Consider the following 17,445-nt stretch of genomic DNA (forward strand, 5'->3'; position numbering starts at 1 on the left):
TCTCATACATACATATACTTTTTAAGCATCATAGCAGTATTTTCTCAATCGTACATTTCATTCATAATAAACGAATATATCATATGTTCTTCTGAAAATAAAACTACTTATAATCAATAATAGTTTGCATAGAAAAGAACTGCTTTAATTTACTCACTTACCTGGCTACTGAGAAAGCCCCCTAAAATCTTAGGCTAATCCCTGTATGACTTCCTGATCAACACCCTGAAACTCAAAACTTCCAGTATTAAACATTAGTATTTTCATGCGTACGTCAATTTCTGTAACTACCATGAAGTCTAATTTGGCTTAAAAAGCCTTACCTCAACTCTGGGATGATTTCCAACTTCGTTTCCCCAACGATCTGCTCCAGCAAACTTGTAGGGAACTTCGCCAGGAGCATCGTGATAGCCTCAGATCTTCGATCCGGCGTAAAACCAGCCCAAAATCGAAGAGAGAGAGTGAGAGAGTCGAAGAGGAGAGAAAGGAGTGAGAGAGAAGAAGCTTATACGAAATAAAATCGAATTTTTCATATTTATATAGACAGCAGAATTCTTTGACGAGCCTGATCTTCGTCGACGAGTTCTTTACAAATTTCGTCGACGAGATCCTGTATTCGTCAATGAAATTTAGGCTGCCTCAGAACCTTTCTCAGTATTTTCTCGTCGACGAAGCCCTGTGTTCGTCGACGAAATCTTTTAAGCCTTTGTCGACGAAACCCTGTGTTCGTCGATGAAGCTTGGTAGCTTCCTTTCTTTTCCCTTTTTTAAATTTTCCTTTCTTTATTATTTAAATTTCATTTAAAATTCAGGTCGTTACAAAAAAGATATGAAAGTATATGATGATTCAGTATGTTATGACAGATGTTTATAGATATATGAAATGTATTGTATATGTATTACTGCATTATATATTCATGTTGTCACACAGTTGTATTTAGTTTATTTTCTCTTACTGAGATGTGTCTCACCCCCAAACTTAAATGATTTTCAGGAAACCCAGAGAGACCGACGGGTCAAGGCCGCCGTTGAGTGAGTTGAGCTTCCCTACTAGAAGGGTAAGCATTAATCTAGGATAAGGAGATTTTCGTTGTATGATCCTAGGGATTATTTTGATATTTTGGAGGTTGTATATAAATACAGTATTTTGGTGATGTAGTAAACTCTAGTATTATGTATATTACGGTTTTGAGAATGTGATTTATATTTACTGCTGCATAGGTTTCCGCTGTGAATGACAGATGTCCCCGTTACCCCACGGGTTCGGGTTGACTTTTTTATTTATTATGTTTCATTTTATTTTAAGATTTTTGAGGTCGTTAAAACAAATCCCTGGCAGCCATCTTGAATCAATTTCCTCACCTGAATAGTTGACATAAGTTGTGGCGAAGAGCGCACTCGTGAACCAAGAAATCTGTATTCTAGCTCACCAGGAGGTTTGAAAATCACTTCTTTCAAATGACAATCAATACTAGCATGATTTACTACCAACCAATCCATACCCAAAATGACATCAAACCCCTGCATATCTAATATCACAAGATCAGCTGGCATTACTTTTTCCTGAATGGCCACTGAAAAAATCCCTAAGTACCCTCCTACACCTCACCACTGATCTAGTCAACGTAGCTACAGCCAACTCGACATCTAACAATCGTGCCTCATACCCAGTCAATTTAGCATACCCTGACGAAATAAAAGAATGGGTGGCAACTGTGTTAAATAAAATAACAACTTTATACGAAAAGCGGTAAAAGTACCTATAACTATATCTCCAGCTACCTTGGCATCACCGGGCGTCAACGCATAGACCCTCGTCAGTGTAGTGTTCCTTTGCTGGCCTCCACGGGGCGCCTGATGAGCACCCCGAAATGGTCTGGGAGCTAGTGCCTGAGTCGGCAATCCCTGACATGACCAAGACCTATGCCCGGGTGTCCCACAACGATAACATACGTCCTCTTCCATCCAACATTCACCTAGATGCCTCCGGCCACATCTGGGACAAATAGGAATAGTTTGTCCACCCTGAGGACCACTGCGCCCCATCACCCATCCCTGACTACCTCCATATTGGTCTCCCCTCCATGGCCCCCAACTGGAAATCTTGAGGCGTGGGCCTCTTCCTCTGACTCTGAGCTACGACGTCCCTTTGCATACCACTCTCGATAACGGCAGCTCTGGCCCACTGCAGTCTCTCCGAGCACGCTATTACTCTACATCGTCAAACCGGCCACCTCAACCTAGCTTTCTGGGGAGACTGCAATCTCTCCTAACATGGTAAACGGAACCCACACACTATCTGAGATATGTGGTTGCATTCTGATATGAAATAGCAATGGTACCATGCTCTATTGTCTGAATCTGACTGAATATTTCCACAGGGTCTGATACTATTTAGTACTGATATATATATACATACATACATAATATTCTGATATACTTTCTAAAATCCTTAGCATAGCATATTTCTCTTATCTATCTTACTGTGAGGTTGGCCTCCACTCAACACTCAACTCTCGCACCCTCGGTGTACCAACCTCAAAAACTTGCATTTATATACACATATTCTCTAGTAAATCAACACACCTATAATTCCTGAAAATATGGCACCCCAAGTTTATTCCACAAAACACCAATATATTCTCCTAGTATATAAAATCTGGCCTCAAATTATACTGGTAATACTGAAAATACCTAAAAATCTACTTACCCTAATTTTAGGATGGTTTCCAAACTGCTCCAATCGAATTTCTGCTCTAGTTAAGTTGTAGAGAATCTCCCCAAGATCATTGTGGTAGCTACTGATTGTCGAACCAGGGGAAATTAGGGCCAGAAATCTAGAGAGGAATGAGAGGGTGCGTTTTCTAGAGAAAGAAAATAAAGGAGTGAAAAGTTTTTCGCTGAAAAACCCATTTTCACATATTTATAGGTGGCTGGCCACGTGGCCTCGTTGACGAAGACAGTGCCCTCATCGACGAATTTTAGGTCCTGAAAAATAGCCTCTTGATAAATTCTCATCGATGAGACACGCGTCCAAAACATTATTATTATTATTAATTACAATAGGAGTTACAGATTTTAGAGCATGAGAATCTAATTGTTTAATTGTGTGACATGAGTTCATAATAGTTTAATAAAGTATTAATACAATTTTACAAGTATTATGTTTTACAATTTACTAGCAGAAGATATCAATATGCAGTTTCCAGAAAAATATAATTTATAATATTTTTTAGAATGTCATGACTACAGAACCATAACACTAAGTTATTTAGTTATTCAATCAGATATACAGATTATGCTTATCAGTTTTGAAATGTTATGGTTATTTCAATATCATGGTAAAAATAGTAAGATAATTATATATAAATCAATACTAAATAGTATCAAACCCTGTAGAAATATTCAATCAGATTCAGATAGTAGAGCACGGTACCATTGCTATTTCATATCAGAGTGCAACCACATATCTCAGATAGTGTGTGGATTACGTCTACCGTGCCAGGAGAGTTGCAGTCTCCCTAGAAAGTTAGGTCGAGGTGGCCGGTTTGACAAGGTAGAGTAGTATCATGCCTAGAGAGACTGTAGTGGGTCAGATTGTTGATTGGTAGAGATTCAGATTGACATGCTTGGTAGGCCAACCAAAATTAAGTCCTGCTTATGGGCCGCACAACCCTGTCATGAGGGTTTAAATCATGACATTCAGTTTCCAGTGTATTATCACAGTTGTTTCTATATATATATATATATATATATATATATACAGATATACAATGCAGCAGTAGTTTTATTATAATATTAGAATTATGTGTAACTAGAAAACTCAGATTTACAGTTGTATTTTAAACTATAATAAATGTCATCTGTATGGTATACCAGACTATCAGTTTTACAGTTTCAGTATTATATCAATATATTAAATGTGTAACTCAGTTGCCCCACACTAGTAATAGCATATTTCTTCTTACTGAGCATTGTCTCATCCCAGTGACTTCACATTTTTCAGGTGGTCCAACTAGGCGAGCAGATCAGGCTCGCTGGTAGAGAAGTTCTTAAGCTACCCTTTTTGGAAAGGTGAGTGTTTCCAGGGTGTTTGTTGTTTGGGGTAGATCCCAGAGTTTTTGATTGATGTCATTGGGTATTTTGTGATGTATATTTTGGGACTTTTTAGATTTCTGGTATTGTAAATATAGTTTATAGTTTTATGTTTACCGCTGCCTAAAAATGTAATGTGAACAGAGTTTTCTCAATGCTCCCTTGAGGAATGAGATGTTTTTAGCAGATAATACAAGAAGATTTTCTATAAATGTTTAAGTGGAAAAAAAATAGCATGAAAAATCAGGTCGTCACAACTAGGCTCCATTCTCCGCCACCAACATTTTTATTGGAGTGGATTTGTTATAGGAGCAGCATAGGCATATCTCCTCGGGTAAGTTCAATTCTCTTCACCTTAATTTTTTGTAAATTTTAAGCCCAATTAACAATCGGACACCACCACGAGAATCTAGAGATGATTCTTTACAAGTCTAGTGGAGCGGATTTCTCGTGGGATCGTCGTAGGCATAACCCCAAAATTAGGCTAAGCGGGTTATTAAGGGGCTAATTATTATTTAATTATTGTAGATTTAGAAATTCTAAATATTGGGCATTTTGAGGTTGAAATAGGGTCATTAAATTCAGGGCTCGGGTAAGCATCGTGGGTGTAATTTAGGAACCCTGCAGGCATAGTTCAGGAAAACCAAGGTAATTTGATTATTTTGGAGTTTAACAATTTATTTAGGTTATTGGGAGTCTAGGAAATGTTTTATGGAAATTATGTTGGAATTTTGTTGAATGTTTTGGGGAAATGGAAATTGTAGATTTTGTGTTGGAAATGTCACGGACTCAGGATTGAACTGTGTGGGCATCTCAGTAAGCCAGGTAAGGGGATAAACTAATTCAATTTTTTTTCCATAAAATTAATCATTATTTTATAGCATTTAGTTTCAGGCAAATATTTATACTGTATAATTATGTTGGAAAATACCGCAGTTGAACAGAGATATGATTTTAATGGGTTACTAGAGAATATGATTTTAGAACAGGTTTTATGTTTCGAATACTACCCATTTCTGTGTGGTATGAATATTATTTATCATGAAAATTATGTTAATGGAATATCACGTTTTCCCATAATTATCATGTATTTTCAGTTTTCAGGAAAATTTATCAAACAGTACAGGAACCATGAATTTATGAATATTATGTAAAATAGTGCAAGAAATTTATGTTCAGTATATTACGATATGCCGGCGCAGATGCCGAGATTACATGCTATATTATGCCGACGCAAATGTCATGATTCATGTTGGCGCAGATGTCATATTCATGTATGATATTACAGAATTCATGAAATATAATCATGTCAGATATTATTAGGAAACACGAAACAGTTATGTTCAATATATGAAACATATCATATGTTATCAGAACCTGGATGGTATAGTATAGTTCAGTTTTCAAGAGTACGGTATCGTAACTATATGTTCAGAATTATGATAGTGCTACCACACGACCAGTAGTGTGGGAGATGACAGTTGATGTGGTTTCAGTGTAGAGTGGTGATGTTCCCCTGACAGTCCAGGACCAAGTGGGGCAGGCTCATCGTACTTACAGACTTATGTTTGATCTAGCATGGTCGGCTAGACATTACTACGTCCCGCCTTCGGGCCGCACAACCCAGTCATGTGGGGGTAAGACATGACATCAGCTAGCTATCCATCCTGGGTGTTATTTTAGTATAGTAGAGTTATATAAAATGTTTTCCATGTATAGTATGCCGTATGTTATATTATAAATTGACAAATCATGTTTTACTCAGTTTAGTACAGTCTGACTTTTCCAGTTATGTTTTATGTATTATTTATATGTACATCACGAAAATACTCATGTTACCACATACTGATACTAGTTTATTTCCCTTACTGAGAGGTGTCTCAGCCCAACATTAAAACATTTCAGGAAATCCGGGTAGAGGAGTAGATAGAGCTCCGCGGTAGTAGAGTTGGACTGTGCTACCTTGTCAGAAGGGTGAGTTGTTGTGCTAGGGTCTGATTTATTTTGGGAATTGGCCCTAGGATACTTCCAGTATTTTGGTTGATGATTTTATATATATAATTAGCAGATTTAATAGAACTCTGGTATTGTTTTTGATTGGATGGTTGTATGTAAATTACGTTTCTTACTACTTAGGGATCAAAGTTATTTGACAGGTATGTCCCCAGTACCCACGGGTATGGGTGGACCATGTTTATTTTAGTATGACAAGGAAACAGGGTAATTATGAATAATGTTATGTTTTCATGTAAAAGAAAAAAAAATATATGGTAAAATAGGCAGGTCGTTACATCAGGTGTTTGGACTACAGGTCCAAAACTTTCTCTTTTTAATAGAGAGTTTAACTCTGATATGATAGCATTTTTTCATTTTGGTCAATCACTTCTATATCGACATTCATTAACAGATTTAGGTTCTGAATCCTCATTACTTCTAGTAGTTTCATTCTGGTAATGTTATTACTTATGGTAATGTTATCATTACTTTTAGTAATGTCATCATTACTTCTGGTAATGTCATTGGCTACTGCATATGTAATGATCCGAAAATTCTACTATATTTTTATTTTTTCATATAAAATAAGTCTGTTCTGATACCAAACTATATTGTCCCGATCCCAAAGTGGGGTAACGGGTAAACCTGACCATAAACCAGTCCATGAACTAAACAGCAGAAACATACATATAAAATCCTAGATGCAATACCAGAGTTCTACAACCATCCATCAACATATACGTATCTTCCTATACACATATTTACAACCCATAGTGTACAAAACATCACTGTATAAATATTCTACACTTACTTCCAACAATATTATCTAGAACCTGCCCTAGAGCACTCTAACCTTGATTCCTCTTATTTCCTTAAATGTTTAAATTCTTGGGGTGAGACACCTCACAGTAAGAAGGAATAGATTATTATCAGTATGTGGCAATATGAGTTTTAGCGTTCCAAATATATACAACCATTATTTACCCTTTTCTTTCACCGTGAAATCATGTAAAACTGTAAACACGTATATACAAATATATTTCAAAATACATACTCTCCTTTCTCATCATACTTTGTATAAGACAATAATTCTGCATAAGTAAATATGCTTATATGCATAGAATAACTGCCCTAGATGGATAAACATACAACGTCATGAATTAACCCCGCATGATTCGGGTTGTGCGGCCCAAAGGCAAAACCTAGTCATGGTTGGCCTAACCAGACTAAGTAAACTGTATTTGTATCTGTAACTATGAGTATGGTTTGTCTACCCAACTGGTCCAGACTCCAGGGGGTAACTCTACACTTCAATGGTATAATCGACTGTATACCACCAACACTCTATCTGAGAAGTGTGACTACACTGGTATCTGTGAAATTATGGTATCGTGCGTAGCTATGGTCCATTAGGGTTCTCAAACCATATAATGCGATTTCTAAAACAATATAATACCATGATTTCATTCACAACTCAGTATAAATTGTCATACTATAAATCTGTATAAGATCACTAAAATACTGTAATTCTGTATAAAATACCATCATACTGTAGTTCTATATAAAACGCTATCATTCTATAATTCTGTATCAAATTCTGTACTATAGTTCTATGTAGAACGCTGTCATTCTGTAATTCTGTATCCAATGTTGTACTATAATTCTATATAGAACGCTATAACTCTGTTTAAAATCTGTACCAAGCTTATTCATAATGCAACTTTTGAAGAATATAACGTTGGTGGTATAACTTTTACTACATGAGTTGGTGCTACTATTGCAGCTTTTGTTCAAATAGGTTAATGCTTGTACTTCTTCTGGTGGAGTTCTTCCAAAAAATCAAATGCTACAACCAAAAGATAGGAGGAAGAGAATTCAAAACAAAAATGAAAATAAAGATTACTACTTCTAGGCCAGGAAACAAAGTGATAAAATTTTAAAGTCAAGGTTTGTATAATTTTTTCTTTAAATGACTTAATGTTAATAGGAAAAGGAAGACCTAGCGCACGTTCTTTTTGCCCAACCTACTAAATCTTTCTCTATTTTTAGATTTTGAATCTTTATTTAGACTTATTTTATAAAGATATAATAGATTAAATTTATTGTTAGAAAGACAAAAGTTCCCCATAGATAGGCTTGCATGCTTAATTTTAATTTTAAGCTATAAATTCGTTGAGAATATAATGTACAATAGTTTTGATTGAGGTGGAGGGCATCAAGATTGGGGAGGGTGCAAATGGTAATCGAAAATTCACTAAGAGGTTGTTGAAAGTAAGATTAAGGAAGCCGAGGTTCTTTAGTTAATTCATTGAGAATTTTCATGAAGATGTCAATTTAGTTTGCATAGAGTATTTTGAGGTGTTTGAGTTTGGTGACAAGATGAGAGAATTTTGCCAAAGAGATTGGAAAGTTTGTGGAATACTTGTTCAAAAAAGGAAAGTCACTTATTTGATCGGGTGAGGGCTGTGATGTGGCTTATGAAGATAAAGGGAATATTAGTAAACAATTTATGAAAACTTTAAATATCATCATCATCATTATCTTTATTACTATTAAAAGAGAAAAAAAATGACATTCCTAGGTTTTAGAGATGATGCTACGTAGACCTGATAAAGCCGATCGAGTTGATAATTTGTGATGGATTAGGCAGATTATCGAATGAGGATATTATAATCCGTATCTAACTTATTTAATTAATTTGTGAATTTATGGTGGTTTGCATCAAATAATCTGTGACAGATGACTGATAATTCGTTATTTTCATTCCTAATATAATTTTTTTACTATCCGATGAATAATTTATTTTATAACATAATAGTTGAAATTATTTTTAAAATTATAATTTTGTAATTATTAAACATTTAATGACTAATCATTAAATTATAATTTTTTATTTTTATTTTTTAGAACATGATTTTAGAGGCTTAGAAAATTGAGTATTTAGACTTGAATTTGAGTATGGACATGACCACACCAGGTTAGACTTTAACTACGAAAATTTATGTTAATTTAATTGATGCCTAATAAATATGAACATATTAGATTATCAATAAATTTAAACATTAGTTGTTAGTGGATAGACAAATATCCATCAGATAAAATCTTAAATCCACCAAGGCGGATAAAAATAATTTAAATAATATTCGACATATTTAATGTGTGAATCGATTATAAGTCGGTTTAAGTGGATCGGATTTAGTTATGATTAACGATTTTTTATACATTTTGTTAGATCTAATACTATATAAACATTTTAAATAGGAAAGTATTTATCCTTGACAAAAAAAAGAGGCACAATTACAATTTGTGAAGTTCAATTATCTATTTGCAAAAAATAAAAATTTAATGATCATAGTAAATTTAGTCAATGAAATACCTATGGGATGCTTTTTATCCCAATCAAGGAGTATCTTTATTAACAGAGTTTCAAAAAAAGGGTGGAGGGATTGAATCATTATTTGTTGTAGTTTATTTCTCAAATCAAATCATCTAACTCTTCAATCTTCACCGAGCTATCTTTTTATTTGCGAGGAAGGAGATGGTGGGCTAAAATTGATTACTTGATAATTAATGGGTGATCTCGAATAATCTATTCGCAACCTTAGTCTATTTTTTTTTTAAAAGAAAAAATCTAAGACTTATTGAATAATTTGTAGCTAGGAATGTTTTATTTTAAAAAATTAAAGAAAAAAGTGGCACGTATTGTTTTTGAGATATCTCAAAAATTGCATATTTAATAAGGCATATGAATAAATTATAATATTTAACATGGTAGAAAATAACTCATTTAATCGAAGGTTCCATTCTAATGTGAAATGCTATTATCAAAGGGTTTATAATTTGAATATTTTTTTAATATTATAAAAATAAGAATAATGGGGACTAAATATAGCTTTTCATTCTTTCTCACTCTCAATAAATTTGGTTCAACTATAGTTTCTCCACTTAAAAAATAAGATTGTTTCCTAGGTGTGTATTGTAAAACAGAGATGCATTTGTGAATGCACTAGTTTGTTATAATTAGTTTTATGTCAAATTTTTTTTTTATCATATGACCAGTTATTGCAAAAAAAGCATTATTTGATTTTGAAAAAAATTATTTTAAGGCTATATTTGTGATTAATTGGTTTATTGCATTTCCATTTTTATTTTATTTGTTTTTGATGGACAAATTAATTTTGATAATTATTAGATATATTTTAACTCAAAAATAATTTACATCGAGTTGCCCGTCTAGCTCAGTTGGTAGAGCGCAAGGCTCTTAACCTTGTGGTCGTGGGTTCGAGCCCCACGGTGGGCGCATGGATTTTTTCACATTTAGTCTGATTTACCTTTGTTATTAATTTTATTGGATATATAAGTTTGTTCCGGCATGATTGAGCGTCGTCGATATGTCCGAGTGGTTAAGGAGACAGACTCGAAATCTGTTGGGCTCTGCCTGCGCAGGTTCGAATCCTGCTGTCGACGGAATTTTCCCCTTTTTAAAATTAACTTTTGCAAATACTTTATAAAAAATAAAATAAAACAATCATATAAATTTAAACTTAAATTGACATGGAAAATTATAAATTTTCATAAATTTAAAAAAATCATTTAAAATAACTTTTATGTCATGTGGTAGGAGTATGAATTTCAGACCTTAGATTTGTATGATAAATTTCAATACAAATTTATATTATATCTTATTTAAATTAAATAAAACTTCTAATCTAAGTTTTCTCTAAACATAGAATTAACATCTTTTAAAATAGTCACACACATTGTATTTGTTCTTATAGCATTAAATAAAGAGTTTTGAAATATAATAATTAAATAAAATTATTATAATAATTTTATTTTATTATATTATTTTTAATTTATATTTTTATATTTATTATATTTTTAATTATATAACAATAATAACTTTTAAATGTGGTAAGGTGGTGATTGATTGTAGAGATGGTAAATTTGGATGTGATATTAGCTGTTTGACTTGTTAGCCGTATATAAAATCATAGAAGTAGGAGAAAGTGAATGAGGTGAAAATACTCATATTATAAAATATATATATATATATATATAAAGGAGAGATGGGAAATAGGGATTAATAAAATAATGAAAAATATAATGAGAGTTAAAATAACATTGTGGTTGGTTGTATATAGGAGAGATGGGAAATGGGGATTCATAAAATAATAAAAAAGATAATTAGAGATAAAATATTGTTGTGATGGATTGTATTACATCTAGTGTTTTAGATGTCTTACAATATATTCATCAATATTGCTTACACTTATCACAAGTCAACCCTCAATGTTACAGGCATTCCCGACGTTCACCCAAAATGCCTCACTAATCAGTAGTATCGTAAATTACCTAAATTTGAAAAACTTTCTAGCATAAAAAATGGTTTTTCTCAACATTATCATTTGTTACATTTAACTTCATCAACCTTTTTCTTATGAGATAAACTTTCTTTAAAATGTCATATTGTTCAACTTCTTTGGTACCAAAAGTCTTTGTTGGGCGATTCTAAGCCATTGCTAGGGCCCCAAAATTTTTCGGGTCCCCAATTTTTTTTTTAATATAATAATATATTTTTGAGGCCGCAAATATTTTTTAATCAAATAATGTTAACATTATTTATTATGCTCTCTTCCCATACATTGACTTCCCAACTAACAAATAAATGAAATTGTATTTCAAAATGTAAAATAAATGTAATTTAATTTTTTTTTCATGTTTCATTGACTTCCCAACTAACAATTTTATTATATTTATAACTATCTATTACTCACATCTCTTTCTCTTAGTCTCTGTAAAAAAATCTTTCCATCTCTCACACTCTCGCACCCTCATCTCTCGGTCTCTCTATAATTTTTGCTCCGACTCTTGTATTCATCATCTTCGGACTTTCAATTCTCTGTAATTTTCATCAACCTAATTTTGATTTCAATGTTTGTGCATTATTTTTCAATTATTTTTACTATGAAATTTTTTTTTCTATTTTTTCTTAGATTTTGGAAGCTTTGAGGTTAGAGCGTTGTATCCGACAATAATTTGATATCTCTAAAGTCTCACTCGTCGATCGATTTGCAATAATAATAATAATTAGGTTATATTATTTCAATCTATTATTTCTATAGATTTATTAAATTTATTTGTATTTGTTTACATAATTTGTTAATTTATAGTTAGTGTTAATTTTGAAATTTAATTATGTCAATGAGAAAATATGAATCCGGATATGAAAAACGAAGAAAAAAATAATAGAAGAATTAGTGTCATCTAGGGAGCTCTTGATAATTTTATTTTTAATTCTAAACAAAATATAAATGAGTAAAATGAAAATCCTCCAAGAAACGATAAATCAATTCCAAAGATGGAATTAGAATCTAATAATAATAATAATAATAATAATAATAATAATAGTGATAGATAACATTGATTAGTGATTTTGCATCTCAAAAAGTTAGAAAAATTAATTTTAAATAAAAATAAAAATAAAATAAAATATTAAGGATTTTTGATTAAATCATTCGCTTAAGACCCCATATTATGAAGAGCCGACCCTGATTGGCTAACTACATTGCTCTGCTCTTTTTATCATAATCCCTATTGTCTTTTATCATATTCACTTGTTGTCCTATGTCCCTAGTATCTTTTCTGGCTCCCTTAGCATTTGATTGATGACTGACAAATTATGGATTCCCCCTGTAACTTCAATTTTATTTGTTGGTGTTATCTGACTTGCCTTGTATTGGTGGCTTTGCATAGTTGGTTATGGTCAAGTATATTAATGTCACTTGAGCAATGCCTCTCACTATGAAAAGTCAACAGAAGGATCACCAATGCCATAACCAATTGTTGAGCTCTTCCTGTTGGTAAAAAAAGACAAAGACGAGAATTTGTTCAATCCTACTTTTAATACATTTTCATTTTACAAATATTAACAAATAAATTGTTGGTCTTTTTATTTTTATTTTTATCTATATTTTTGTACAATTGTTGATATCAAACAACCCATAAACCTTTCGAAGGGCCACCAAACTAAACTCTTTCCTTATGATTATCCTTTATAAATCTGAAACACAAACAATGTTAATGAACTTACCTAATCTAGAGTGTAACATGTACAAATAAATTAAGGACTTGAAACAATAAGAGCAATATCATTCATTCTAATATGTGTAATTTCATTGATAATTGAGATTACCAGTCATGATCTAGGGGTTCTAAATTTGTTATGTATGTGAAGGTAAAATTAAGTCCATTGTGCCTGTTCATTTGGTCTTCAAATTGCAACAAAACTTTTTTTTTTTTTATAGGTAATTTTTGTGAGTAGTGCTTTGTTTTGATTAATCATGCTTAGTGAAGGTTTCCAAATAGCATTGGATAAATGTTAGGATTGTGTCAAATAGCTCGTCCTTCAATTGTTTTACTATGTTTTTCATGCCTTTAGGTGAAAATCACTTCTAAAAGATTTATCCATAATTTTTACATTCTACATTTTATTTTTGTAAAGTTCATCATTTATTTTGCCTTGCAGGGTAGCCGTTTCGAAAAATTTATGAGATGTTTACCCATATTTGCTTGCAATACCAAAAAATTACTTAAAAGCAATGTTTTTGCTTAATTTATTATACATATTATTCAATAACAAGAAAATCAAGTATTAAGTCCCATTAGGTGAGATTGATTACGTAAATATTTTTTTTGCCAATGATCATGTGCAATATACGTGTTATTATAAATTAAAATAATATTAATTAGTAAAAGACATTGGTTTCCCATAAGATTTGGTAAAAAGATATCAAGACTTTCTCTAAAATTTCAAAAATTTCAAAGACTTCCTTTGAATTTAGATAAAAAGAGACAAACCTCCCCTCAAAAGACTAATTTTTCTACAAAATATAAGGATAGATTTGTATTTTTTTTGACAAATCTCATGGAAGGTTCCTAAAATTCTTGAAACCGTAGAAGAGGTCAATGAAAATTTTAAAATCTCGATTTGTGTCTTTTTGCCAAACCTCAGGGGAGGTAAATTTCTTTTGCCCTAAATTGAAAATACACATATTTATAAATTCATTTGTATGCATTTGCATTTAAACTTATAACTATAATTTTTTTTAAAAGTATAATGAATAAAGATACTAAGAATTAAAATACCAAATGAAATTCTATCTCTTGTGCAAATATAAAACATACAACAATTAATACAAATATTGATTTTCTTCTTTTTAAATGATGGACCATATCCTTGTAGAGTTGCTGCTCAATTTGAAAATTTGAAGCATTAAACATTGAACCCAATATCTGAAATTTAAATAAATCTCATTTAACTTATCTAAGAGAAAAACAACTTGTCTGATTGGATAAAACTTTTTTTTTGAACAATAAATGGATTTAAAAAAAAAATCATGCACAATATACTTTAATAATGTATCACTTAATTAATGCTATAGAGTTTATCGCTTACTTGGTCTAATATCAAAGTGGTTTATATATGAATGTGAGTAAGGAATTTAAAAATTTAAAAATTGAAAGAAATGAAATAAAATCAAAATTTTCAATTTTTTTTTTTTTGCATACTTTTTTCATTCTATTAAATTTTTATCTATTTCATTATGCAAGCACAACTTAATGTAAGAATTACGATCATCATCTAAATTTAAACAATGTTATTACCAAAATAGCATGTTAATTATAATTACATAAATTTGTGTGTTTTTAATAAATTCACTTGATAACAACATTATCTATTTTGGTAACAAAAAAAGAAAAAAACCACTTTTAACAAATAATAATAATAATAATCAATCTCAAGGCTTAGCATAATGTATCTCAAGGTGACATATTTTGATATACTACATTTGTTTGTACTTGAGAAATAAATTATGTTCACGACTGACAATTTGCTTATAAATGACAGTTAAATTCTACTCATGCTTGATAACTAAGATTGTAACGATCTGCTCCTTTTTCACATATATATTTTTTTTATATAAATAAATTATCATCACATCATACATTCCAACTCAACAGGTCACAATCCACCTGGACCCGTGGGCACCAGGGATATAACAAAACATACAGCAGAAGCCTACGCAGCAAAAAGTATAAAATCATATACATCTCATCATAATGTGCATAACACATACCAGAGTCACAACAATTACTATCTCACAAAATATACATCTCAAAAATGAAATCATATACATCTCATCATAATGTGCATAACTTATTCTCTCAAAACTAAAGTACTACACTATTCAATCATTACATGTACCTGCAACAGAAAACTACTTAATTATTTACATTTATTCACTCAGACTTATTGAAATAAATGCGGATACCTCTGCTTCATCTGCTCCTCAGACTCCCAAGAAGTCTCTTCTACTGCATGATTCCTCCACAAGACTTTTACTTGAGGAATCGTCCTATTACGTAGCTCTTGCACTTTCCTATCTAGAATCTGTACTAGTACCTCCTCATATCCCAGTAAATCACTAAGTTCCAACTCATCATAATTGATGACATGAGAAGGGTCTGGGACGTATTTCCTCAACATAGCAACATGAAATACGTTGTGAATCCTGGACAATACAGGTGGCAAAGCTAGCCTGTAGGCTACTGGTCCCACTTTATCTAGAATCTCAAATGGACCGATAAACCTAGGACTAAGTTTACCCTTCCTCCCAAATCGCATAACCCCTTTCATCGGAGCTATCTTCAAAAATACGTGATCACCTATGTCAAAGTCTAAATTCCTGCGGCGATGGTCGGCATAACTCTTCTGTTAACTCTGAGCTGCACTGATCCTGTCCCTGATAAGACGAACTTTATCACATGCCTGCTGAACCTGCTCTAGCCCCACTACTCGCCGCTCACCCACTTCATCCCAGAACAAAGGAGAACGGCATCTCCTACCGTACAGAGCCTCAAATGGTGCCATGCCAATGCTAGACTGATAACTGTTATTATACACAAATTTTACTAATTGCATGAATTGAGTCCAACTACCCCCAAAGTTTAGTACACACGCTCTGAGCATGTCCTCTAATATCTGTATCGTCCTCTCAGTCTGCCCGTCTGACTGAGGATGGAATGCCGTACTAAACGATAACTGAGACCCCAGAGCCTCCTACAAACTCCTCCAAAATCGTGATGTGAATCGTGGGTCTCGATCCGACACAATAGATACAGGCACCCCATGAGAATGTACTATCTCCTGAATGTAAAGCTCCGCTAAAAGGCTGAGGGAGTAGCTGATCTTAATGGGAATAAAGTGGGCGGTCTTCGTCAATCGATCAACAATCACCCAGATGGCATTATGACCATGTAACGCCGTCGGCAGTACTGACACGAAGTCCATCGATATGTGATCCCACTTCCACTCCGGGATGAATAATGGCTGTAACTGCCCTGCTGGTCTCTGGTGCTCAGCCTTTACCTGCTGGCATGTCAAACACTGCGCTACATACTCGGCAATCTCTCTCTTCATACCACTCCACCAGTATGACTCTTGCAGATCTCTGTACATCTTCGTACTACCGGGATGAACTGTATACAAAGATTTGTGAGCCTCCTCTAGAATAGTCTTCCTGATCTCAGTATCGGCTGGAACACATAATCTGGAACGGAACCGCAAAGCTCCGTCATCTGCGATACTGAACTCCTCCCCCTGCCCACTCTGTACTTTGTCTATCACCTCCACTAGCACTGGATCTTCCTTTTGGGCAGCTTTAATTCTCTCCTGCAGGGTAGGCTGTACCACTAGGCTGGCAATACATACTGGGAGATCACTCTCCACTAACTCTATGCCGAGTCTCTCCAGATCCATTATGATCGGATGCTGGATCCCCATAGCCGCCAACACTGGCTCCCTGGATTTCCTTCTCAACGCATCAGCTACCACGTTTGCTTTCCCTGGGTGATAACTGATGGTACAATCAAAATCTTTAATCAGCTCCAACCACCTTCTCTGCCTCATATTCAGTTCTTTCCGCGTAAAGAAATACTTCAAACTTTTATGGTCGGAGAAGATCTCACACTGCTCACCGTACAGGTAATGCCTCAAAATCTTCAGTGTGTGTACCACTGCAGCCAACTCAAGATCATGGGTAGGGTAGTTCTTCTCATATTCTTTCCACTGCCTGGATGCATACGCCATTACCCTGCCATGCTGCATCAATACACAGCCAAGTCCTTTCAAGGACGCATCACTGTAAATGGTATACCCCTCACCCCCAGATGGAATGATCAACACTGGTGCTATGACTAGTCTCTGCTTCAGCTTCTGAAAACTTTGCTCACAGCTATTATCCCACTCAAATCTGACATTCTTCCACATCAGTCGTGTTAAAGGCCCTGACAA

At 33.4% G+C, this 17,445-nt stretch overlaps 2 non-coding genes across 2 annotated transcripts; both read left to right on the plus strand.

The window, feature by feature from the left end:
• Nucleotides 1–10,316: 10,316 nt before the first annotated feature.
• Nucleotides 10,317–10,389, plus strand: TRNAK-CUU (transfer RNA lysine (anticodon CUU)). The gene has a single exon. It is a non-coding gene; the product is annotated as a tRNA-Lys (tRNA).
• Nucleotides 10,390–10,474: 85 nt separating this feature from the next.
• Nucleotides 10,475–10,556, plus strand: TRNAS-CGA (transfer RNA serine (anticodon CGA)). Its single transcript has one exon. It is a non-coding gene; the product is annotated as a tRNA-Ser (tRNA).
• The last annotated feature ends 6,889 nt before the right edge of the window (nucleotides 10,557–17,445 follow it).

This window comes from Malania oleifera, chromosome 10 (genome assembly GCF_029873635.1).
Source record: "Malania oleifera isolate guangnan ecotype guangnan chromosome 10, ASM2987363v1, whole genome shotgun sequence".
Lineage (NCBI taxonomy): Eukaryota > Viridiplantae > Streptophyta > Magnoliopsida > Santalales > Ximeniaceae > Malania > Malania oleifera.